This window comes from Athene cunicularia (genome assembly GCF_003259725.1).
Source record: "Athene cunicularia isolate RWA chromosome 6 unlocalized genomic scaffold, athCun1 chr6_part1, whole genome shotgun sequence".
Lineage (NCBI taxonomy): Eukaryota > Metazoa > Chordata > Aves > Strigiformes > Strigidae > Athene > Athene cunicularia.
The window spans coordinates 4054956-4082427 of NW_020799105.1; the positions used below are offsets into that span (position 1 = coordinate 4054956).

The window sequence follows — 27472 nt, forward strand, 5'->3', positions numbered from 1 at the left end:
CATTATGCCTTTTACACAGTGCTTACTTTATCTCATACATTTTTAAAATTCTCTGTGCAGTTCTGACCAGGATGTTTTTCCTTCAGACAACATTTTCAGGGGGGTCAGACACCATAGGGTGACAATGGACAGCCTAGGTCCTTTTGGTCCCACGAGAATTTCTGGGAGAGTTTCTCAAGTGAATGATTTATTGTCTTTTGCCCTGTTCTTTCTCCAACAGAGCAGAAATATTCTAGTGACCTCAAAGCTAGTGCACTCTAGTGTCTCTGGATGGAGACATTGACTTTTTTTGGCAATGTAGTTTTGCAGCACTATTCTTCCTTTCATTTCCAACATTTTTGGGGATGCTTCTAGAAGAAATCATGGCCTTAGAAGCATCTGCTGGAAACTAGTCCCTCCAGATACACTGGAAAGATGAATTTTGCTCTTCTTGCTATGGTACATCCTATGAATTTGAAGCAGTTTCCTGTGCATACATAAATGGCAAGCATGTCATCTTCTGGCTATTTATGAACCTTTATCTGTATTGTCTTACTCAGACCATTGACATTCTTATTTATTAAACTGCCTCACAGTCTGTGGCTACCGTTATATGTCAGAAAGTTTAGGAACAACTTTCACCATGTTGCTTCACATCTGAAACTTTCAAAAATTCTTCTATAGTGAAAAAAATATTTGGCTTATTTCCTTACATTGTTGTGGTCTTTTCTTCCCAAATCTCTCGCTCATACAAAAACAAGCTTTCTCAGCCGAATATCCTGGTGTTGTGAATATAAGGACTGTGCATTATCCTGGCATATAGTTCATAAGACTTGTTGAAGTGACAAATAATTGACTGTACACTGAGTGAACAAAGGTGTCAGTTCTTTGCATCGGTGTATTTCCATTGCGTGGGGTGAAGAGTCAAATTTGATCTGGATCATCTGGGCTGTACGGTACTTCTGTGGTATGTTTGTACTGAAGATTATTTTATCTGAAACAATTTAAGGAATTTGACTAGTTACAGTGCGTCAGGTATTAATGATATTGCATTCTCATTCTTAATTACACTAAGTTTAGAGTAATACTATTTAAAGGGAAGGTGTTGGATCCAGTGTAATGAAGATAAGCTTGTACAGGATCTACAGTTAAGAGAAACTCATGTATTTGTGGGTTTGAAATTCTGGTGTTGGCAAATAAAAGCAGGAAGAGGAGAAGTTAAAGTATGTGTTAGTATTGGTATTATGGTATTACACTGTAAACTGGTGTAACACCATTGACTTCAGAAGGTACTCTCACTGTACTTGCTGAAGATCTGGTCTTTTGAGCCTATATATACTCCAATTAATGCAGTTAATATCATAATAAATTCTTAATTACTTCTAAAAATGTTATCTTCATTTTCCATATGGTACCCTGGATATGATGGGAACTTGCCCAGTAGTTTTGCCTTCCCTGGGCTGATAACTATCTGTTTATAAAAGGTTTAAAATCCTCTCTTCCTATATTCATGTTCTTCTTTGGCCTTGTTTATTCACAACTGAATGCCTCTGATTATTTTAGCTGTCATGTGCTCAGTATTTGATGCTTTGCATAGTAGAACTGGAATAAACTGGCCATGCTATAAGGTGTTCAGTGTATACTTAAGACAATGACCATTTAGTTGTCTCATCTCCTTAGCAACATTTTAAAGATTAACCATAGAAAGTGGTGTAAGTCAAGAAGGAAATAGTTGAAATAGAAAGAAATTAATCATTTTTCCTCATGGTGTTTTGCTTAGATTCAATATTTTGATAATGGTGTAGAATTCACAACCACCACAATGACTTGTGTGCCTGAAATTTGGATGAGTAATGATTTAACAGTTCTCAAATATGCAAGGTTAAATTTGCTGAGCCCATTTCTCAGTCTTTGATGAGACTGCAGTAAGCAGTCAAGTGCTTAATACCAGTGGCAGAAGTGGCTATGTTTCCCTTGGGGCTTGGAGGGGTGGCCTCTCATTTGCTAAACCCCAGACAAAGGCCAATGATTCACTGTACTGTAGACTTCCAAGCAGCTAAAGCAATGGCCTCCTTCATTGAGGAGATTGCTGTGGGGGTCTGTCTGCATGTGAGAAAGAGCTCCTGTTTATTTCAGTTTAGTAGTATGGGAGAAAGAGGGAAATCTTTAAAATATCTAGAAGTAGTGTGTTATTTTCAGGTACTCTTAAGTACAAATGTATTCTTAAAAATCTTTGCCATTGAAGTTTGGTTTTTAGCTGTTTTGACTGTCATATTACCAATTTCATGAGAATCATTTTGTAGCCTGATTTTTATATTAAAAATCAAGGAGTGGCCTCAATACCAACACATTATTGCCTGTGTTTAAAAACAAAAGACACCCAACAAACCAAACCAAAAAAACTTCCCTTACCATATCCCAATCACCCCTACCAAAAGCAACCTCCCAGGCCAACATTATTGCTTATATCAAAAGGACATTATGTGGTTTCGCTTTCCTTCCTTCAGAGAAACAGGTATAGACACTGCTGTGGGATGACTCTTAATGAGTCATGATTCACTCTTGCAGGTGATTTACTAATTCTACCATAGGCATGAGCGTTGGGAATGATTTCTGTTCTCTTTTTCTCTGAAATAATAGATCATCTTGTTTTGTTTTTCTGACAGGCAATCAATTAGTCTTAACTGAGTAGCTCTTAGTGGATTGAATCATGTGATCAACTAAACTTGAGGGTGAGGGTATGGACTGTAGTTTATACAGTTTCTTTAATTATTTAGTAATACAGCCAGGAAGGACTGGAAAAATTTTGACTGAATAGGACTGGGAGAAACATGACTGTATTTTGGGGAGAGACAGCATGTCACATGCATATTGGCTGCTTGTAATCTGAACACTATGCATTTAAACCCCTGAGTGGAGGAGAAGTCTGGGAGGACTCTCTGAAGCTCAGTGAGGCCTGGATTGCCTATATGCAGTTTAAGACAAATTTTAGAAAATATTACCTAGTTACTGCATAAGGGAACAGACCTTTGCTGGGACATGTTTCTCAGCAGTTATGCCTTGGCTGAGTAAATAGGCCCTTTGAGTAACTATCATATTTGACAACTGAAATATTGTTTTTATGCTTTTGGGCTCAAGCACAAACACAAACTTGCATCTGAGAAGATGTCAGCAATCAGTCTTTTCTCCTAAATGAATTGATTTTGTGTTCTGTGCTATTGTGTCCCTTCAAGTATATATATATATATGTGTGTATATATATATGTATATATATGTATATATATATACATATATATATGTGTATATATATATATATATATATATGTATATATATATATATATATATATGCTTCCTTGGTTTCATATACATCTTTAGTTACTTTCTTGGATCTTTTTCTTACTGCTTGGTCCTTTATCACAGAATTGTCTAGGTTGGAAAAGACCTTGAAGATCAGTACAACCAACATATACATCAGCATGAAAAGAGTATTAAATTCTGCCACTCTGATGGGGTGTCATTTTCATCTTCAATTACATAAACTCTTTCTATATGATTATTCATTTATTTGTGTGGTGATAGAGTCTAGACTTGTCTCAGTCATGTGTCAGGGTCTCCTACTTCTAGGATTTTCAGAAATGCAAATAAAGACACTGTATTGCCCATAAGAAGGACCTTAGACTTACTTTGACCCATCCTTCTTGTCATGTAGAAATAATATGAAATTACTATAAGGTACAGTTTCATCGGTTTTGAAAGTGGATTATAGTGCTAGTCTCTGAGGCATAAAGTGTGTCTGCTTCACCACTTATTCAGTATTGCAGCTGGAGATGGGGAGGCCATATGCAATGTACTGTCCCCAGGTGACACAAAAGATTTCATTTGGCTGGGGTTGCCTCAAGCTGTCACAGGTGTTCTTTCATTTACAATAGCTCCCTTAAAATATAAATGACTGCATTTATTACATCAGCTCTTTTTCCTTCTTTGGAATACCCCAGCTAAAGTTACATTACACATAACAAATGTTCTTGCTCCCTTGAGAATTAGTTTAGTTACTGATGTAGGTGGGTAAAGGATCTATCGTGTCTGAGATGTTAATTTTACCATGCTTTAATTAAGAGGTCAAGTGTGAAAAGCTGCATAATACCTCCCACTTAAAGATGCTGAATAGAATAGTGGGGGATAGAAGGCACTGATATGATGAGGTTTTCACTCTCTGTAGGAGTATCGACTTTCCTTCTGCATCTCATTACAATGAGGCTGGCATCTGGAAAGACATGCCAACTTTTATTCACTCATTGTGTTTTCTAACATTAAAGATTTTTTCTGTCCAGCGTCTCAAGCTCCAAAAAAGCATATGTCTCCTTTCAAAGGTGATGGTCACTCCTAGGTACCACTGATTTCCATTAGAAATGTCAGAACCACTTCCTCTCGCCCAGTGTGTTTGAAGAATGGGGCTGCAACTATCCTACACCCCCATGCTCTGGCACAAGGGAGGATGTGGGGTGTGTGTTCACCAGAGGACTACAGTCTTTGAACACCTGGTTGTTTCCTCCTTATGTCACTGTGAGTGTGGGCAGATTCCATTCAGCATTTAATGTGAAAGTCTTGTTTCTAGCTAACTCTGAAAACAAGGAATGGACTTGGAAAACCTTCAGGGAAAAAAATGGGCAAGCAGAAGGAAGCAGTATCTCACAACAAGATTACAGAAAACTAGACAGTAAGAATGCCTTGCAGTAGGGTGGCCAGGACATCCCCAACTGAGCTTGTTATGTTTGCCCTGGCAGCTGGAGCGGCAATGCCATAGATAAGAGCAGATGTTCACTGGCCAGTGTTTGAAGGTTTTGTTGAGATTGATGTGTTCCACTTTCAGAAGGACTTAAGTCACCAGCCAAAGCAGTACTGTTGCTCTCCAAACAGCTGTTAGGAGGACTGTTGATGATTTTTATTGACATCTTTTTCATAACTTACTATCTATGTGAATTGGTGATTCATTAAGATGTTCTTGTGATATGTGATACAGAAAGTTTATTTTCAGAAACTTTTCTCCTTTTTCTTGTATTTTCCAGTGCTGTTTTCTTTTTTCTGTGGTGGTGGTTGGTGGTCATTTCTCTTGCTTTTAAAGGATACTTAACAGTTCAGCTATGCCACTGCCTTCCTCTGCATTCCTGGAGGAAGACTGGTGTAATACTGGAAAAACACAGAGTTAAATATTAACATGTACTACTGAATGTTCCCACTGAAAAAATCAGGAACATTTCCAAGCAGTGAAAGCCGACTTTCCTTTCCTGTAGTTAAGTTTTGCTGCTTAACTTTTTTAAACTGTGGCTTGCTTGGTAATTTTACATGTTTAAAAGTTAGAAATTGAAAGTCCTGTGTTTCTTAAGTGCTCTTGCCCAGGCCACTTCTGCTTTAAGGTGATAGACTTAGGGGAAGAATCCCATGTGATGAGTTAGTGTTGAAACGTATAATAAGTTTTTTCAAGGTAAGAGGTTGATTTTATTTTTTTTCCTTCTCTCTGTACTTTGGCTTGGAAATAAAAGTTTCATTGCTTGCTCTTTTAGTCAGAAAGGTGATGTTAATAAATGTGATTTGATATTAATGCTACAGTAACTCCTTAAGGCATATTCAGAATTGGGGTTCCTCTTGGTTTATAAAGATGCATAGCTGCCCCCATTTGTGTTAGCTGAGGACCTAATTAGTTAAGGCTGTATATACAGCATTTTCTTCTGCTGACTTGAAAAGTTACCTGCAGTCTCTTCTGAGATGCACAATAGAAACAGTTTTAATGAAGAGGAGTCTTCTGCTCTTAACAGTTTAATGTTTTCAGAATGTGGATTTATTCCGTCTTGCTGGTTGTCTCGGGTGTCGAGACTTCTGCCTCAGTGCACTGGGAATCGCTGCTCAAGGTGTAAAAGCTCTAATCTTTGAAGAGCAGCTCAGATATCAGCTATGGTGAAGCAGGAGCAGTAAAGCCTATCACCCTAAACTGGAGGGGCTAGATAGGTTAATGTAATGTTTGTGGGGTGGTATTGCTGAGGCTTTTCTTTGTATAGGTAAAAACTATGCATGATGGTATGGACTTAATCCTTCAGAAATAAAACACTGGGTTTTGTTTTAATTCTGACTATTTGCATTTGCGCAATAGCAACTCAGAGCAAGAGAGGTCTTTGGCATTTGCACAAGGCTCATGCTTCTGCCCACAAACAGTAAGATAAGTCAATAAAAACAAGCCATGCAAGGCGTGAATTGCTTAGTGGTGGAAGAGACTTATTAGGCTATCTAGCCTACCTGCGTGCCAGTGAAGAATTGCTTAAATTGGATTTGCTCTAGAGGACAGATGAGTATCTGAGTAAAACACAGGATCACATTGTCTGTATGATATGGTGGAAGGCCTTCTATGCTTCAGTTTTCATATGTGCATCTAGCTTTGAACCTCATAAGCAGCAATATCCCAGAGATGTTTTTTCCAGGCTGTTTTATTTAAAGTGTAACAACAATCTGAACAGAAACTGTTCTGATTGCACAGATGTGCAGTTTTGCTTTGTAGGATGATTTTTACTCATCAAAGGAGAACAAGAAGAGGCAAAAATCTGTGAGTATGGCTATCTATGAGAACGTGTACATGTGTGTATGACAGAGTGAGAGGTCTGTCCATGGTATATCAATTGTGAGAATAAAATGGCTACTCTGCCTGACTATAGGGAGGGAATTTTACAAAGGCAACACATTGCAAAGAGAACAAAAGCCTCACTGCATTATGGCTGTGTGTGATACACTGTTAACGCTAAGGCAAGCTATGATTTCCTATTAAAGTAGTGTCTCGCGTGTTCATGAAACGGAGGCTGTAATGCAAAGTGATTTTAGCTCACTGGGAGCTGAGCATCTAGTTCTGGCACAGACATAGGAGGTCTCTGTGGTCAAAAGGACAGAAATACATGTTGGTGCTGCTGTTTTAAGCAGCTTCATCTGGTGACTGGATAGGGAATTGCAGGCACAGTTGTTTCATTGCATTCATTTTCTTGCATTATTCCCCTTTTGTCTGTTGTTGTTTCCTTACCAGTATTTGTATTTGAATAGAAAAAGAGCTCTCTGGTAAATTATGTGCATGACCCCCTTCTTTCCAGGCATGACATGTTTATATATACAAAGAATTATGGAAGAATTAAAGAGAGGACCAAAGAAGCTCAGAAATTCTTTGGAAAAGCTTGTCAGATTTTTAATTAATAGGCATATAGCAGAGGGAGTGAAATCTGTTCCTCAATACCATAATAGGCAGTGCAGTGCTGCTGCTTCTCTCTGTCATCCTTAACAGACAGATTTATTTTTGGTAATGAGACATTTATCTCCTTTGCATCTATTAAAAGCCAGTTCCAGTGTCAAAAATCAGTTGGAAATAACATGAAGAAATGTAATGGTGAAATGTGTTTCTTTTGAATGCTTGTCACAGCTCCATCAAATCCTGGGGATCCTTTTTCACTTCATTTTGGTGTATTTTTGCCCTGCTGCAACTTGGATTTCCGGATGATTTAGGTGTTTTTCTGCTAGCACCAAATAATGGTGTGAATATTTAGATTGTGTAAAGAGGCTTAACGAAATTACTTTCAGGGCAATAATTAATATACTATTGGTGTAAATAATTGTTTTTCAATGCTTTTCTGTGCATGGACCCTTTAGGACGTTTTGGTAGCTGCAGATCCCTGCCTACCTGAGCAGCCTGGTTGAACTCACCTGGTGCCATAGAGATGGAGTCCACATAGAAGTAATTTTGGTAAAAGAATGCCATTGATCAAAAAGTATGGGCTCTGCATGTATTTCTGGTCCTAACACAATTTGGTTAGAAAAGTATTTTCACATTTGTGGACTGAGCAATTAATGTCATACTTAAGCAGGTTCAACAAGCAAATCTCTTTCCTTAATCTGTCCATAGAGAAGCTTGTGTGGGCTCTAGTGGAATGCAGTGAGGTTTTTGTAGGCATTTGTTTGAAATCCTGTGGGATTTAATAGATGGCTTTTAATAGGTTTTCAAACTGTTCTATAGCATTCTGCAGGTGGAATGTAATTTACCTAGTGAGATCTGAAGTGCTTGACAACTGGTGAAAAAACAGCTGCTTCCTTTTAGGTTGGCAAATAAGATTTCTTTAAGAGAAGCTGTTTGGTGCGTCTGTGCACCTCCATTTTGTTAGCTATAAAAGAGGGTAAATGGCCAGGATATCAGAAAGGCTTACTGATGTGAAGTGACCCAGAAGCTTATTCCAGGAAGTTTATTTTCAGAAAGTGTTGAGTATCCATATTTTGAGAACCGTTTAAAGTATTTATGATTCACACCAGACACTCGTTTCAGCCTTAGTTGATACTCATCTCATAAGGTGACATAAGACTAAATAGCTTGATGCAAGGAATGTTTTGACTTTTTAGTTGATAAAGTTCTAATTAGAAGAACCACAACCTGTCTAGTAACGGAACCACAGATAACAAACATTGAAAGGTTACTATTCCAGAGGAGTTATGTCATCCAGCTCCATGGATGAAACATCTTTTCCATGGAAGAAATTGCATCCTATGTGGAAAGGATTCTCTTCTGTACTGTACAAATCCTACAGTTGTCCTTACCTACCCATTTCCTTTCACTCTTCCGTTCTTGTACAGAAGTTATTCTCCTCATTTGGCTTCTGCTGCAGTTCCTACATCTATGTGATATAAACAATGCTACCCTTTCTTCCCCCTATCCTCCTACACATGCTTTTGAACAGCTCCAGTTGCTAGAATTACAGTCCTCATAAGGTTAGAGGCGGGGGGAAGTTTCATCATCAGCTTGCTTTTGTGATCTTCTGTTCTTCTTTGCATTGCTGAAGTCATTTTTTCCAAAGGCGTGTTTAAGACCTTTTGACAGCAACACTGCTGCTGTGCTCCTTGATGTCCTTCCTGGCTCTTTGTTTTAAAAGGCATGGAAATTCATTGACTAAGTTGGGAAAAATGATTTAATTTCATTGTATGCTGCAAGTTAAACCTTCGGTACCTTGCACAGGGACTACTTTCATTTGTGATGAAAAGGGACAAGTGCTTCAAAATGGCAGTCAGTGACACTGTTCTATTCCCTCTCCTTTCACAACCACACTCAAGTTTTACAGGTGTAGATGCTGACTCTGTGATGCATGACATACACTGCAGAACTGGGCAAGATTCTCCTTCACAGGAGGTGTGTATAAAATGACAGCCTTCATATTACTTCAAGTGGCAGAGCAGCCATCCTTGGATGTGCCAGACTAATTTTTTCAGGCAAGAATTGACACTGAGTTAGACTCTTGTGGGTAGAAGGATGGATGTACGTGCTCTGTTTTCTAATAAACATGTGTTTCTCTATAGCGTATATATTTATTTTACATTACTACTATTATTATTTTAAATGTGGATCCTCTTTGTCAGCATGCTTGAGCTCTAGAAAGTTTTAGTGTTGATTCCAGGGATCTCACTGTAGCGTTCCCCTGAAAGGGTTAAAAAGTGCAGTAATTTCAGAATGTGAGCAAAACCTTAAGTCTGAAATGCCTTCATAGTGCTCAAAATAGTACAGGATAGTACCAAGTTCTCTGGAGCCCACTGAATCTCTTTCACAAGGCAGGATCTCATTTCAGAAGAACCTGTGTTCCCATGTGTCTTAACACTTTGCCTGAGATATTCAGTAATGAGTTGTTAAATAATAATGATACAGTTGAACAATCCTTCTCAGTCAAAAGGCCTGTCATGCAGCTATGATGAAGAGTGAAGTTTGGAACAGCCTGGTACTGATCTCTGTATCCCACCAGTCTGGCTGATCCCCACATTGCCTTTGGCACCCTGTGAGAGTGGGCACTGCTGAAGTCCTGTCTCTGTTGCTGAGCCATGTGCTCTGGGGAAGGAAAGGACAAGGGGCAGGAAGACATGTTGTCCACCTGAAGATACGATGTGGTCAGAGAGAGTCAGGTGTTCAGCAGTTGACACTTGATGCTGTAAATTCAGGACAATATTCACTCCATCAGAATCAAAGAACAGGGAAATGTTCCTATCCTTTCTGTCACAGGGTTATGGGCTCACATTAGGGTATAAAAGATCTCTAAGCTTCCTCCTGAGTTTTGCATACAGGAGACTGTCCAGATTTGTCAGATATGTTCTCTCTGCCAGGTCTTCTAACTTGTTTTTGCTTAAATGTTTTAACAAGTGTGGCAGAAGTATTGGCTGGGAGGTTGAACAGAGTGTGAGTAAAAAGCGAAAAGCTCATGATGAACAGTAATTAAGTATTACTGCAAAGGGTGGTTTGGGAGGAGGTAATGCAGTGGAATAGTTATGAATGAGATTTCTGCACAAGATGCAGGGAAGGTTGCCCAGAATATCTCCTTCTACCTCCAGCAGCTTCCAGTATTGCAGAACCTGTATTGATGTTATCTAGGATATGTACTTTTGCTGCTCCTACCTGGATATCCAGACATTTCACACTTGAAAGTAATTTAGAAAATTTACTTGAGCCCTAAAATAGTGCCTTAATCAGAACATATGTTCTGTACATTTTGCATACTACTTAATTTAGAAGTTATTATTTCAGATACTGTACTCTCATCTTGCTCAAGCTGTTTGGAAGCTGCATGGCTGCCACCTAACCCAAGTTAGACTATTGCACTTGCCAGAAAGGAATTCTGTACATATTTCGCCCTCACCAGACCATTTTGTAGGGAGTGGGTGGCATCCTGGATACTGTTTCTTCAAGCTGTACATTAGCAGTTTAAAAGCAAAATTTAGTTTTGCTGTTACTGCCTTCCTAGCTGCAATGAGTGTCTGATCCTCAGGGATATCTTAGGATATATAGGAAGTATATCTTAGTGACTGAACTTAATGGGACTCTGAAAGGATGTCTCCTCCCTTACAAACCAATAGAAACAACAATCCTTTGGTGCTCTGAATTAACAGTAGATAAGAATGCTTCATGTCATAGTTACTTATCTAATGGCAAGACATACTACTACTGCTATTCATAATAATGTTTTCTTCAGTATACTTAGGCATTTTGCCATCTTATGGTGTATGGAAAGTCCACGATTTTCCTTGAGCAATGTTGCTGGAATCAGGGTATATGTATCTCACTTACTGTTCTCAGCCTTTGACTCTACATTCTAGCCAAAAATATCCAGGACTGTTGTTGTGGTGGTGGTTGTTTTGGTGGTGGTGGTTGTTTTGGTGGTGGTGGTGGTGGTGGTGATTGTTTTTTTTAAGAGGTCTGACTTGTTTTGTTTCTGTTTTCAGAGGCATTTATTTGTGCAGTGTGTCTAAGGGTAGGACACAATTTGGGTCAAAAACTTTGTGCAGGTGAACAATCCAAGTTTGACACATTGCAGACAACCTGTAGACAGCATTTGCCCCTCATAAATTAATACAGTGGGAAAAAAATACTAACCTCTGTGTTTTCCATAATGGCACTGGCATTAGAGCATGAGGTAGGCAGATAGGGGATTGATCCAGAGTAAGTATAGGATAGAAAGGTAAGATAGAGCTGTGCCATTGCTAGTGTGCCTCTCCTTTTTTTCTTTATTAGAATTCCTCTATAGGGATGTCAGCACATCATAGCACCCAAAATGGGTAGAATAGTGTTATTCTTCCTGCTTTTCAGACAGTAAATGAGAAATTGAGCTGAATGCCACAGGAAGACAGACAGCTGTGCTAGGTGTGCAAGCAAAATGTTTCTACTGTTGAAAGAGGCTTTAGGGTATCAGTGGTACCACATGATGCCTGACTGGTTTACCCAGCAGTGTTATGGCATGTTTATGGGTTGCACTGTCCAGTGTGGTAGGCTTGATCTGTTGACTTTTGAGGAAATGAGGCTCAGAACCTGAGGAGATGGGGTAAAGAGGGATTAGGTGTTCCTAGAGCCCAAGTCCTTCCTTCTGGGTTCAAGTAGCTGGTGAGGCAGGTTGATTTCTGAGAGGGAGAAAGGTAGGAAGGTTGATGGAAATTTTACTTAGTCCCCAGAGCAACATTGTGGGGAGCAAGAAATTCCTCACTGACTGAAGTACCCACAAGAAAGTATCAACACATGCATAAAACTTGTGACTGAGGAGGGAACAATAAGATAGAAAAGCTGTGGTGTGCTGTGCATCTAGTGTAGAGCAGCCCCCCAGAAGGGCTTCCACTGCACAGGATGATGGACTAATGCTTGGTGTGAGGAGTTGCCTGACAGTGTAGGCAGGAACCCTTCCTGCTGATAGAAGGTGTGTTGGAGAGATGTTGGGTTTTTTCCCTCCTGCTTCAGGATGTCAGCTGTCTTGACTCACACATGAAACTTCCAGAATGAGAAAGGGAAGTCTGGACTTGATATATCCATCTGAATGAATACTTTTCATCCTATAGTGCCCTTCCCACTGGGGAGAAGCTGGTATTTTTGCCCCATCCAGAGGTACCTACTGATCTACCATTTGGGAAGCAAACAAAGAAGCAGGGAGGAACTTTTCAGTTTTGAAAAGCACCATCTTCTGTATTGAGAACAGACAGCTTTTCACTGGGAGCATACAAAATGTGTAAGTGTTCCCTTTTCAGGATCCAAACACAATGGCGATGCAAAACTGTGAGCTCTATCTGTCCTGAGGCTCTGTAGCACAGGATGAAAGATAATTTGGAGCATGGACCCTGCTTGTATTGTTCACATTGGACTTGGAGAGTATGAGTTGAATTCTGCTGCTTGCTGGTATTTCTAATCATTTGTACTTGGTGGTAGCCGCCAAGAATGAATTTCCCAGCTGCTATCACCTGCTCTTGAAAACATGTAGAGAAGTACCTATTGCAGATGAGAAGATTGGCAGGTGAGTTCCTCCTATATAGCCTTAATGAGGTGAGAAAAACCTAGATTTAACCTTGAGCCAGGGATCCTGAAACCAGATCTTCTAGAGGGCTTAGATCTCATTGAAATATTCTTAATAGCTCCTGCAGATCTGTCTTTCTGGGCAGCTCTGCTCCTAATTGATTCTTAAGAACACCTGTAGTAAGAGAACGGCAAAGGCCAGCCTCTTCAGTCAGGAGGGACTTCCCTGAGAGGCTGCAAAGGTGAAGAAGCCACAGCGTAATGTCCACAGGAGGGAACTGGCTCTGTGGCACACCCATTGTATAACTACAGGTATCCACAGACTGTGTCCTTGGTAAGTAGAAAGACACCTGACTAAGTAGTGATGGCCGAAGTTAGTTGTAAAGCAGACTTCTGTGTACATGAGAACTTTTGTCCTAGTCCTGACTTACATGCAACTTTGTATTAACAACATAGTAAGAGTAGTGTTAGAACATTTGTATACATCAATCAAGCAGACATTTATGTTACAAGCTAGGAGAATTTAACTATTTACCAACTTCCATGATATTTTTAGAATGCTTAGAACACTCTTGAATCATTTCAAAGATGATGAGTGGAAGTTACTCTGTATGGTATGAATTGCATATAGTGTTTTCATATTTGGCTCTGTTTTAATGTGCTATGGAATCTGGTTCGTTCTTGTCACCAAGTGAGCCTGTTTATGATGTATTAGATCAAAACATATTCCTGTCTCCAAATGCTAGCAGCAGCACATTTAGTTCTCTGGATTTCAGCAGCTAAAGTGGGTGTCGCAGGAAGTTTGGCACTGTTTCTCTTTTCAGGATAATAAACACAGATGATGTTGCCTTGGGTTTCATATAGGCATGGAGGCTCTTGCTTCATAAAAGCTGATACATGGACAAATTACGACTCTTAGCTTTAAAAGGTAACAGTACTAGTTGAAATAGATGGGCTACAAATACTTGCAAGTTTTCTAGCAGACCCCTGGATAGTGGTTTCTTTTAGTTTAGAGTGAGAGAACATTTTATAGTTTATTTTTCTAACAGCTACATTTAGATTATTGTGTTCTGTAACACTTACTGCTTTTTTTCGTTTCCAGGAGGAGGCCAGAACATACCTGTAGAGCTGTGGCTTCTCTTTCTCCAAGCTCTGCCAAAGGTATGTACTTTATTCTCCCTTGTATTCATCTTGGATGCAGTATGGAAACTTTCAGAAAAGTGAGTTTCAAAGCTATTGGCAGAAGACAACTACTTCCTTTATTTTTTAATGCAATATTTTAAACACAATACAAAGATGTTCCCCAGAAAGTTGCACTGAATCAAAACTAAGCTTGAGAATTCAGGTTAATGCGTACAACAGTGGCCATCCTGCTTGTACTGACTGTTGCAAGTGATCTTCAAGATTGGGCTGCCTGGTAGTGGATAAACACTTGGTTTCAGAGGCTCCAGAACATGCACAGAGCTATTTAATAGCAGGTCTACACTGACTTCAAAATCATGGTCAGTGTCTGTTAATATGATTCCCCAAGGTTATACCCTAACTCATTTATCACTCCTGGGCAAATAACATAGCACGATGGAAGCACTGTGTCCTTCCCTTGCCAAGTCTGTGAGTCTTCATAGCCACCTGTGAAAAGGTCTTGCTTTCTAATTAAGCACAGAATCAAGGTTGTACTGCTTCTCCTCAGCAGCTTGGTACCTGACACAGTTTTACGAGGAGAATTGCCTGATGTGGAGAAAGTGCTTTCAGCAGATGTGTAAAATTTTGATCTAGAAATAGGATAACATAGTAAATAAGAACCTGATGTTCAGAGGTTCAGAGCTGTCTCTGCTGTCTAGTTTGTTGTATAACTTGGAAGAACTGAAATAGCTTTTGTGGTGATAATTGTTAACATATTATTGCAGAGTAAAGAATAGTGTTTTTCTATAAATGTTACTGTAAAAGCCCGTAATACAGCATGATATTTCTATGTCTTTTCTGAACTAATGCCAAGAACTATGTAAGCTAGTGATTAATTTCTATAGAATTTTATAGGATGCTGCAAAATTCCTGAGTAAAATTCTGTGTTTTCTAATGAACCCTACATGTCAGCTTGATGGTGTCTGCCTGGTAGCAGAGAAAGCAACATATAATGAGGAACAGTGAGACTCCTTTTTTGCTTTTTTTATTTGTTTTTTCTTCCTTTTGAGCAGAGGGTGGGAAGTGGTTCCTTTGAACTATCACACCACATAAGCTTTGACTGCTGCAATTTGTATACCCTGACATAACTTCTAAATGTACCCCCACCCCCTTGTAGCTGGAGCTGATGATACACCTGGTTCTCAATGAGCCATGGGCAGGGAAGGTGCTCATTCTGTCTTTCAGTGTCCTAAGAACCATGAATATTGCCTAGTTCTGCATTCAGAAAGTCAGGTATTTCTTGACCCTGTGCGAGCTCACCAGTGTTTTCCTTCTTCCATAGACCACTCTTTTCCGTGTGGAAGAAAGAACTGAGAATGATTCACAATTAATTTATGCAGTTTTCCCAAGTAATTCTCAGACACCCATGGGTTTTCCTGGAAGAATGGTATACAATAGGCCTTTGTCTCCAAATGCAGTTATTTGTTATTTTTGAATCTAAATGCTTAGCTTGACCCCAATCTTAAAGGGCTTTTTAGTTCCTGAGGCCTAGCAGTTCATCCTTGAAACCTTTTGAAGATGTGACTCTTCTGTGAGTAACAAGGTATCATAAATCTGTTCAGTGCTAGAATGAATGCAAATTATTCTAATTATTTCTGAGTCAGAGCTTGTTACATTTGAAAGGAACTAGAGACAAAGCAAAATGGCTATGAAAGAAGTTTTATGGTTTCTACAAAAATATATTTTTGTGAGTTAGGTCTGGATTCCTCTCAGCAACAGGTCTGCAATTCGTACAAGTTGTGAGCTCTAAATTGGTCATATAAGATTAGTTGCTCAGTTACCTATTCTTTTGATTATTTGTTTGGGTACTTGAAACTGTGGTCTTTGGAGGCAAAATAAATCAATGAACAAATCTCCATCTTAACTTCAAATTAATTTGTGTTAAGCACGAAGCCTCTTGTCCAGCTAGTGATACAACAGTTGTTTTAATCTGGAAATAATGTTGCTCAAACAATGAGGACTTCACCAAGAGGTTTACATTCTTCTGCTTAAACAAGTTTTTTTGGAGGTTTTGGGATTTTTTTTCTTCTGGTCTCTGATCGGGTAGAAAGTGTGTGCCTGTTTAAAGGTCCTGTCTCCATTTTAGTTTGATTCTGCTAAGTATTTTGGCCTTGTGGAACATAGCTTTCATGTTAAAATCCTCTCACATGTGAGCTCTGATATTTGATGAGCTGAAAAGTTCATGAAAATTACTATATCTTCAGGGGAGGTGTTTCTGACACCAGCTACAATAGGTAGAGAGCTGTGGCCAAGTTTTGATGGGGTTTTATTCCTCAAGACCTGAACACTTACAACTGAGTGGGAATTTCTGTAAAGGGTTCAGTTTCCAGTCATAAGGGGTCAGATTTTCTAATGTATTTCTGTTCTGATCTTTCTGAAAATCTTTGTCCCTAACTCATTTGCACTAAGTAGCCTTCCCCTCCCTGCTCCCTCCCTTCAGAACTGTAATACTTCTCACTTGATAAATGCTGCACACCTTTCCTCCCAGAGAGATATTAATTTATAGCAAATCTGAACTCTGAAAATTGTGTTGGTTGCAGGTAAATATATTTTGACTAATACTGAAATCTTGTCATGCATGATCCTGAAAGTGAGAGAAAAGAGTTAGTATCTCATCTGTTTACTGCTGCGCTGATACAGCTGTTATCCCTGCAATGTATTTTTGTACTGCTTGGTCCAATCTACTTTTAAATGACTGAAGTGGTGAAGTATTTTTTATGTCACTGAAGAAATTGGATAAAGTCCAACAGATTTCACTCTTACAGAAATTTTTCCGAATAGAGTTGTCTTTTGCTAATTTTAGATTTGCTTCCATCAGATGTAGCTCCTTTTTTTTTTCCTAATGCACAGCAACAATTGTGAAAAACTTCTCAACTCATCACTTAGTCAAATCTCTTTCAAGGATAAAATATTGACTGCTGTTAGTGAAACTGTATTAAAATTAGTAGGAAAGGGATCCTGACCTAGGATGCAGTGTTGGAGGTAGGTGGCTGGATGGGTGCCATCCAGAAGTCCTTGTTTCAAGCCCCGACAAACATGCCACAACAGTGACTCTTTATATCCCTGGATTTCATGTCAACAGTGCACAAATTGTTGAGATTATGGGATAAGACTTGTCATCGCCAGCTTCACCACTAGGAGCAACCTGATATAGAGAGAACAAACCCCAAAGAATTCTGTTTGTACAGGTTGTCAAAACTTGTGATGTGGTTTGTCTCCATGAGCATAAACTTGAGTCTAGATGGTGTGAAGGCCTGACACTCTTGCTGCCCTGTTGGATTTTCTTCATTAGCATCACCATATTTTATTCATTGGCCCTGAGGCCGAGACATCATATATTCCCTGTTTGCTTGAGCATTCGCTGCTCCCATGGTGTCAGAGATAAATCACTCAGCTCCTATTTGGTCTCTGAAATAAAAACTATGCATCTCATCTGCCGCTGGGGTTATAATAATATAATTCTATAACATAATATAATTCTATACAGGACATGATACACTCAAACCCAGAGAAAAATCATGCCAAGAGTGATGTGAATAATGGACAGGACCGTTCTAAACTTTTCAGCCAACACTAAAGAGAAAGCTGAGGTTTGAAATATTTGTTTAAAATTTTGTTAACATGGGGTTCTGGAGGTGGGTAACATAAAGGCAGTAAGTGGCTGAGCACAGCCCCACGTCCATAGTGCTGAACTCCCAAATTCTATCCTGATTCAAACTTGGAAAGAGTAGATAAGGCTATTTTCAGTGCTACGATGTTTCGCTAGACCACTTCAACTGAAACTGCAGTGTCACAAAACAACTGCATTTTTTTGATTCCAGAAGCTTCTGACAGTCAGCAAGGATTGTATCCAAACAGTTTCACTCCAAGTGTTAGTACACAGCTTGTTCCAGTAAATGCATTATTACCTATTAAACATTTATACAGTAGCATAAAGTTACATGAGGATTCACAAACATAAATAAGACCCATTTTTTGCACTGTAGAGTCTCCAGTCTAAATCATACTTAGATGATGACATACAGCACAGCTGCTTATAGGAGGAAGGGTGAGAAATGTTTGAAGGAAAGGTGATTTCTGAGAAGATGGTGACTGGAGAAGGGGATTTGCTGGTCTAGGAACTAACAAATCAGAAGGTGAAAATCAGAAAGTAAAAAGAGTGAAAACAGGATTTGAAGCAATATAACAAGTTGAGGAGGTAGTTAATAATGGAAAAGAAGTTGTTAGCTATGAGGTAAGCTTGAAAACAAAACGGCCAGGAATGGATAGGAGAATTCTCTCTTGCCGCTTCTTCACATTCAAGCAAAGTCTTCAGTATCCAGACCTGATTGAAAGCATCTTGCCGATTTTGAGGATGGGACACTTGAGTGGCTTTTTACCAACATTCTCTGTGTACCAGCAGAATGGAATAAAGTCTGTGAAAGTTTCTGTCTTGAAAAGCAGTAAGTATTTATTTGGTCTACCCTCATCAAAATGCAAGTATTCCTTCATTACCTGCTGGTTTTCAGAGCTCTACACTACTTTTGGTTTTCTTCTGTGTTCCACCTGGGAAGCTTATTTTATTGCTTTGGTGCTTCCAGAACTTAATTTCTTTTCTGTAGCTTAATGCTGAATTCTTGAGGCTTCTCACAGTTTTTCCTTTTCTTTTTTTGCAGCAATATCAAGAGTGCTACAGATGTTTTTATCTGTTGCCTGGAATGTGTCCTATACAGAAGCTATAGGAAACACTGCATAATGAGCTTCCAGCCAAATGGAATCTCAGTAAATCTATAAGTCTAGTGGACTATGTAGGAAGAGAGAAATAGTGCTGATGATATCTGGGGCTGGCTCTGAGCAAAGCTGTCTAGGACACAAGATAGCCATAAAATAAAAATTTAAAAGGTCCTCTCTGGTCTGGAAAACAAAAACTGTCAAAGAGAAAGAGTACATGAAACATGAGATAGTTGGTGTTGAGAAAGAAGTGGCATCAGTTGCTACTTTTTCTTCTTGCTGTCTGTTGGCAGTACTGGGCTCTGGAGGAATTTCGACACAGACAGATTCATCATTCAAATGCATTCAATCTTGCCCATACTGCTGGGAAGCTTTTTGCATATTAAAACTAACAAGTGCAAGTTCTTAGTAGTTTGTAAAAATAATTTCATGGCAGTGCTACAAAATTATGTAGGTTTCTGCCAATTTTGTACTGTGGTGCTTTGAGATTTCATCTGAGATCTGAGCAAACTGCAAGTATTGTGAAAGACTGAGTATACAACCTTGATATATGTAGCATTAATGTAAACTTTTGCCTGTTTATAAGATGAAGTGACTCAGCTCAGGTCCTGGAGAGAGGCTCTGGGTAAGGTTGGAAATGAAATTAAGGCCTTTGCCTCAGGCTTTTCAGTGCCTACATGCCCATTTTTTTCCCTGCAACAAATTTGCATGTGGCATTTGGAAAACAAAATTTTTCTTTGCCCAGTACTGCACTTAATGTTCTCAGACCATTAGACTTCTCTTTGCTTTCCCTCACACCCACAGTCATTTTTAGTATACAGCTATCGGAGGAGTTACTAAACATTTGGCTGAATGCAGAAATTTTTATTGGAGCACTTGTGGAATGTGGGAAATCAAATGCTGGAGAGCTACTTGCACAGAGACAGCAAATTCAAGAGTAATGCTGTCAGAAAAGGAACATCCTGTCACCCGCTTTTTTTGTCTGACACAGTTGCCAATGAAGTGAGGGGGCAGGTCATGCTGTCCGTCCTGCCTGACTGCTCTGCCAGCTCAAGTCTGTCTGTGAGCAGTTCTGCAGTGTGACAAATGCTATGGCTGCAGGACATAGCACAGCTACTAGGTACTCTCTGCTTGAAACTGAGACCAGATTCGGGACTTTAAAGAATGAAATCCCTGTTGACAAGTACTTTGTGGACTGTCTCTGTGTAAGCCTCCATTCAGAGGGCTTTGACCCTGGTTTGGACAAAATCTTCATGACTAGTTCCAGGTTTCTGGGTGCTTGGGTTCTTCTGCTGATCTGATCTATTGGCAGCTGTTAGCACTTCATGATCTGATAGTCACCCAGTCCTTGAGGCAGGGCTGGTCGACCAGCCTACAGAGCGTAGCAGCGTAGCGTTATGTGCTCCTTTTGTAGACTGATGACAGTGTTCAGGACTTGGACTAAAGTGAGTAGGCCTGCTCAGAGAAACATAATATTGCATCAGAGTGTATGGAAGCGCTGCACTCATCCCTCTCCCCACAAAACCTATCTCCACATAAAAGTGAGCGGAAGTTGTAGCACGCTAAAACTGTTGCTAAAGTACCAGTCCAGCTGGAGTGTGTTCTTTTAGGTTTGATCTATGGTTAACATAAGCTTGTGAGATTGTCTTGAATTGGCCTGACACTGAAACCAATTTTGGAAACATGAAGCAGAGCAAAGGTCATTTGTATAGAAGTCTACTGCCACTGCCGTCACTGGTGCCAAGGAAAAACAGCTGGAGAGAGGGAAATGTCACAGAGAAGGGGGATGGGACCTGTGAAGTATCTATAAACTCAAGATTTGTATCTGTAAGATTTTAGTGCAGCTAGAAAACAGGGGGATGAAGTAAAAGGGGAAGTGGCAAATGATGCAGGTATTAATCCTGCATAACAAAATATTTCCAAGAAATAAAATTTCATCCCTGGAGGAAAGCCAAAAAATACCGAAGCCAAAGCTGATAGTCTGAAGGTGAAATGGGAACAAAAGCCTGTGCCAAGGTTAAACCTTCTTTTTTTCTCCTCCCCATGTATTATCATGGGGAAAAAGGCAGAGACTGCTGCTTTCTGCCTGACACAGAACTAAGCTGGGCAGGCTGTTTATGGGATGCTTGCACAGATCAAGGAGTTACTTGCAATTGTTACTTGCATTAGAACAAGTTGGGGTGGGGAAGCAAATAAAGGGTCAAACACATGGAAAACATCTGCTCTAAGGAGGCATTTTAGAAATAAGCGTCAGCAACAGGGAAGGAGAAGCAGCTGTGCTGCATGCAGGGGACCACCAGAGCTGCAGTGGGAAACAAGAGAAGAGGATGCAGAGCTAGTGATAAGGCTTCAGCCAAATCCAAGAAAAAGGTGGAGGGAGGACCCAGACTGCAACTTTGTGGCTGAGATACTCTCTAGTCTAGACTGAAAGTGACAATTTAGAGTGTTTGTGGATAGTAACCTGCCTTTACCCTAGACCCAGCTCAGGGAAAGGAACAGGGTGATTTGAACTTTTGCTGAAAGCAGTGTAGGTGGTAAACATACAGAATGATTTATCAGAAATGGTGTGTCCTTCCTGGAGGGGGAAGATATCACTGTGTAATCAAGAGGGAAATGAGTTGTCTGGAGAACATTAAGCAGCCAAAGAGGGAAGGTGCTCAGTTAGGGCTTCCAGACTCTGCTTCTTACTGTGTCACAGGTTCTTTAGGTGACTTTGAGCACGGAACTTGAGTAAATTCAGATGTTTGGTCCTAGGTCTTCAAAAGTGCTAGGTGCACTGCTCTGGAAGTACAGACATCATACTTCTTCCCAAATACTGGTTTACCTGAATCTGTGCTATTTCCCAGATCCTTTTTTTCTGGAAAGGAAATTTTTTTCCCCTACATTGCTGAAATTACACTGTCCATGTGCTTTTCTAGTTGTCTGAGTTCATATCCTTTTCATGTGCTCAAGGGACACTCAGGCAAAGCCCACTGAAAACAGTAACAGGATTCACATTACTGATAGCAGACTTTGGATCAGAAATAAATTCATTTATTATGCCTTGGGGTTGTACTGTTTATGCTTCACAGCTCAGTTTCTATATCCCATGTTGTATCGTTAAAGACAAGTTGGAATAAAATTCATCCTATGTATCCAATTGTCTCTATTACCCTTTGAATTTATGGGAAGTTCTTCTTGTACTTAGAGACCACAATAGCCCTAGAGTTGATCTAATCCCTGTTTTCATAAAACCTTTTTTTTGGATGAAAGCATCTCAAAGTGCTCTACAATAACTATTTTCAAAGCATTCTGGTACAACTCTTTCTGTGGTTGTGCTACATCACCATTCCCATAATGAGCCACAAGAAGTTGCAGTTGTGGGATTGTTTCCTTGCAAGTTGAAAAGAACTGTCCACAGATGGGCACAGTTATACTGGGTTTTGGTTGGGACTAATATTTCTTTCCAGCCTAAGCAGACTGGAGAAAGAAAACCAACAAAACTTTCCATGAACCAAATTAAAAGAAAGCTTTGCTTCCCCGGTGAGAAGAGCCATTTCCAGAGTGCTCTCTGGGTGGGTGAGGAAGTTAGCTGTAAGGGAGAGTCTTCAAGATCCAAAGAACAGATTGAGAATGTTGAGGTTCTGCTTAGCATCTCTGATGCTTAATCACATTGTCTCAGCCTGCCAGATTTCGGAGTTAGGTCAATCTCAGTTTGGTTCCATAAAGCATGTGCACTTTTTTTAATAGATCCTGAGAAATCTGAGCCTTCTGTGCTCAGGATGGGTATTAAAATACCCCATGGGACTTCAACATAAGCATATCAGTTTATGGTGACCTCAGTCAAAATGGGCATGGGCAACTTGCTGGTGTTTGTTGAGAAAGTGCTTATTTTTTTAAAAGATAGCACTGCTGAGGAATTTATTAGTGCATGTTAGGCTGAAAGTTGGAATTGAGATCTTATCCAGAGGGCCCACTGATTTGCTTGCAGATGCTAGTTAAGAAACAGTAGCCCTTTGTTAACTTTCAGGGTTTTGTGTTAAGACACCAGTCAGGATAGATGTTGTCCACTGGAAGGTTTTCAGTGGTCTTGCCTCTGTGAAAACACAGAGCTGGTTTTCAAGGTAGACTGTAGAAGTCGTCTGAAAAAGTCAAATGTGGCAGAATTTGAGAAAAATCCCATGAACCCCCTGATTATATCATAAAAACAATGGTCTGAAGCCGAAGTTTATAATCTTTCTGTCACTAAAAACACTGCAAATTTTCCAAAGGTCATAGCATCACTAGTAATACAGTACATGCCATTCCAGAACCAAAAGCTGAAGGGTCCTTGTTTTGATACATTTGGCCACCCAGTCTATTTATATTGCAACTGCCCTCTCCCTCTCAATATTGAATTTGAAATAATTATGAATGTTTCTAGATAGAAACAATTGCTGATCAAAACTGTAAAACAAAATGTGGCAAAAGATCTTACGTTTTAATGGCAGGATTGACTGCATTATGTCTCAGAACAGTACGAAGTTTTTCCCTTTTCAGCTTTGAAATCCCTTCCTTTCCTTGAAAAATTGTTCTCCCATCCTTAATGTTTCTCCATCCGTAACCTTTGCTCTCCTTTCTTTTTCATCTCTTTGCTCCATCCAGTGGAAGAGGGTAAGGATTAGGAGATATCCCAAACTTGATTTATTACTTTAAAAAAAATATTTTTTTTAATGAGACAAGGTGAAAACCCTGCACAGAAATTCTTGTTGGATTGCAGTGGCTGCAATATATTTTTATGCTGTTTCAGCTTATAACGCAGGTGTAATTCATCAACTGGGCATACTGAAGGCTATCCAGTTCCACCTTCAAACACTATAATGACTTTCGTGATCTGTAAAAACACTTGTGTTTGAAGGTTTTGTGATAATGCACTTGTTTAGAGGAAAATGTCAGTTATTGAAGGCTGTCTACCTCTAACACCTAAGAGTCTTCCTATCTAGATATTGAATTGTCACAAGTATGGTTATTTTGATGGAGTTGCTATACAGAGGAATGCCTGTGGACATGGAAGCATCCCAGAACATGTCCCATCAGTGTATTGTTCTCTCATTCATCTACTGAGCAGAATATCTGATTGCACGTTATCTGTTGTTTTGATAACCAGTATTCCACCGTGTTGCACCTACATGAGTTACTCCATCAGTAATTTCCTTAATGTCTTCTGACATAAGAGGTATAGTTGAAACTGAAGATAATGAGATTTCCTCCAAGGCCCTCTTGATTCCTCTTGAGTTACTATGCAACTTATAAGAGCGAAAGAAAGGTTGGGGAAGAGGCATCTCATCAGTTTTAGTCAAGTCTTGAAGAAGGGAAGGTAAGACTGCATCTAGGAAAGGCAAGTTATTTCAAAATTATTTTTAATTCTGATGGTTCTTTAGCAGTGGGTACATTGTAAAAGTGAAAGAGATAAAGGATGGACCTGTCAGGAAACAGTGGTGAAGGAGAGTCGGGATCACAGTTTGCTGCCATGAATAGATCAAAGATCAGGACCTAAAGATTATTGATTTGGGCCTGTGTAGGAGGAAAGAGAACATCTGTTCTTGTTCTATCATCCCCTGCCCTGGTGGGGAGGAGATGGCATGTACTCTTCAGGTTGGGTGAAGTGAGAGGGGGGATAGGAGTAAGAGGCAAAGCCTTGTTTACATTTGTGTCTTCACCATTTTTCAACTTGTTAGTGCTGAAACACTCCGATTTTTTCCAAAAGGCTATTTCAGTGTAGGTGTGAAGATTTGCACAGGAAACATATATTTTCTCAGGTAGACCAAAAAGTCTGTGATTTGCTAGTTTCTAGTGACTGCACATCTTGTACAAGCATAAAGCCTTGACTAGCGCAGAATTTAGAAACCAGGTTTCTCTTCGTGAGACTCTTCTGCAGCTTAAAGAAACTGTCTGGCAAAGATGGCATCAGAACTTTCTTTTTAACATGAAGAAAAATTTTTGACAAAGAGAACAGTGCCAGACCTTAACCTGGATTACTTAGACAAGTAGTAAGCAAAAATAGGCATCATCTCTATTCTATGCTGTGGATGGAAAGCAGTAAATATTTATATGTCCTTTCCTTCCCTTTGAAATAAACAGTTAAGACTCTGCTGTCATTCAGATAATCTCTGTTTCTATACTAACCATCTCTTTAAGGGCGACATCTATTTCCTATTACAACTATATAGAGGCCCTGAACTAAAATATTTGGCATTCCTTTGCAGGCCTCCGGGAAACATTAAACACACAAGGAAAGTACAAACAGCTATGAAGCCCCTGTTTAAAATTAGGACCAGAGAAGGGAAGCAGAGTTTGTGGCTCCTTCTCTCAGACCTGATCTGAAAAGGATCTTAAGTCAATTCGCTTATTTTGCATAAAAGTATCTTGTTTCTCAATATTAATTAAGACCAGCTGTTGAACCAGCAGGGCCAATGGGCAGTTATGCCTTTTACCACGCAATAAATGCTTGGCCAATACAAGTGTATTTTTAACGTATGTCTTCTATTAAAAAACCCTTGATTGCACAAACTATTTGCTAGTTGCTGCTATGAGAATACTCATTATCCAGTGATAGTCTGCTTGCCTTACACTGAAAAATGCTATTTAACAATATATAAAAAGCATGTGTGTATTTGAAATAGCTTTGCTACAATAGGATTTCACTATCAGAATGCATTCATTTTTGTAACTGTAGGCAAAGGGAGGGAGAAAAGAAAACAGGAATAATAGCTGCTGAAATCATTATGGAAAAACTCTTGGTGAATAACATTGCACATGAAAGTAGTTATACTGGAATGAACAGCAAACCATCACAAGTGCAGGGATTTGAAAGTCAGACCACCTCAGGTGCTGCCCTTGGCATATACAAAGTCACTTCAGGATGACTTTTAAGGGTAGCACTTAGCTGTTGAATTGTGGTTACTAGTCAAAATTTCCAAAGACCTGTGCTGCTTTGGGCCTTAAAGTACATAGTTAATTCCCCATCTGTGAAATGGACCTAATAATACAGATAATTTCTCATTAAGGGCTGTTGTGAAAATTAGATAAATGGCAGTGTAAGAATGAACACAGATGTGGCTCAAAGATCCTTCTAATGAAGTTCTGCTGCTCCGGCAATGGTCAGTGTCACAGGTCTAGGGGAAGGGTAGAGGGCAAATGCAAACTGCTACTTTACCTTCCAGTAGTTGTGGTTAATAACTTCCCAAGGTAGGGGTTTTAGTTTAGGATTGTTCTTTCATTTTTTTGAATTTCATTTTTTGAGCTTGATCACACCATGAACCTCTATAAGATCCTGTGGCAATGAGCTCTGCAATCCAATTGTGTATGATGTTAAAAAGTTATCCTTTTGTTTGTTTTAAAACTTCTGCCTAAAGATTTCTTTCAGTGCACCTGAGTTCTTCTGTTACCAGAAGGAATGAGTTCCCAGATTAGTGGGTTTGGTCCCTTTCACCATTTAATAGAGCTCTCTCATCTCCCCTTTGCCAACATTTTCTCAGACTGAAGAATCCTTGTTTATTCAGTGTCGCCATATCAAGAAACAGTTGAAGAGCTTTCATTGTTCTTACTTCTGTTCCTTATCTAGTTCTAACTTTTGAGGTGACAATCTGTAAGAGGCATGCTATCAATTCTAAATGTTGCTACTTGTGAGATAATATTTGTTGTTTTCTTGGGACTTCTTGGTGGGCAGTCATTTGAGATGAATTGAGTACTACGTTACACAAAGATTTAAGTGTTATAAAGCACACACATACTCGTACTAGTCCTTGCAGGGAGGAAAGATGATTTCTGAGGGATCTGTTTTCCTTTAGTGAGATGTAATGATTTTGAAAATGGAGAGCTAGCTATCCACTATGTCATACTTATTTCTGATCTGAGTTAGAGACAGTTCTGTAAGAGCAATGCAGAAGAAGAATGAAATTCAGAAGAAAAAGTGGTTTTCTTACTGAGATTCCAGAACAAAACCATTTTACACCTAAAAAACTTAATCAGAAACTGCCTGGACATCCTCTTCCTTTCTACAACAGCTGTTTCCACTCTGTATTTTAATAAGTGGGCTGAACTAAAACCTTTGAGGAAGGGCTTTCCCCTCCCTCCCCCATCCTTGGCATCCCTACTTAAAAAGCTACACTCCAGTATCACACTATGTGCTTCTGTTGAATGAGTAAATGCTTATGTCTGGACAGTCTAAAGGAAATGCTACATCATGTTCTCAGCTAGTTAAGCTCCTTAATGCAAGCTTTTTAAACTTTTCCTGGATATATTCAACTGATGTGATTTTGGCTTCAGGAAGTAAGTATTTAAAACCTCAGAAGATTTAAGATCTTTCCAGTCTCTTCTAAATTTTCTGCTATAAATATCTTGTTGGTTTTGGAGGTAGATTCTGTTTGAAGTACTTCATTTTACATTTCCTGTTAACTGTTTATATCTGTTCTGAATGATTTATAAATTCCCTAATGTTGCATACTAAGATTCTTGGAAGAAAGTAACTCAAATGGTGTTGTGTATAACGTGTAGTGGAGAGTATCGAGTCCCTTTTACTGTGTAACAAAATGAGACTTAGTGTTTCCAAACTACTTTTTGAGTCCCGTATTTCTTGATTTATCTTTGAGTGCCTTTTTTTAAATGCTGATTGCATAGTTTTATTCAGTATCTAATCAGTCCTCCTTATATCTGCTGAGAACATCTGCTTTGCAAGTTTGTGTGCTTTTACAGTAATACAATAATTTCTCTGTCTTTTGTATGCTTTCTCATACGAAGTAGAACTGAGAAAATGGTGAAAACAG

General features: G+C 39.3%; 1 long non-coding RNA gene across 1 annotated transcript in view; it reads left to right on the top strand.

Annotated features, from left to right (window-relative positions):
* Positions 1–13890: 13890 nt before the first annotated feature.
* LOC113481608 overlaps positions 13891–27472 on the top strand; it is a 43386-nt gene continuing 29804 nt past the window's right edge. The window contains exon 1 of the long non-coding RNA XR_003398711.1: positions 13891–13958. This is a non-coding gene — a long non-coding RNA (uncharacterized LOC113481608). The remainder of the gene's footprint in view (positions 13959–27472) is intronic.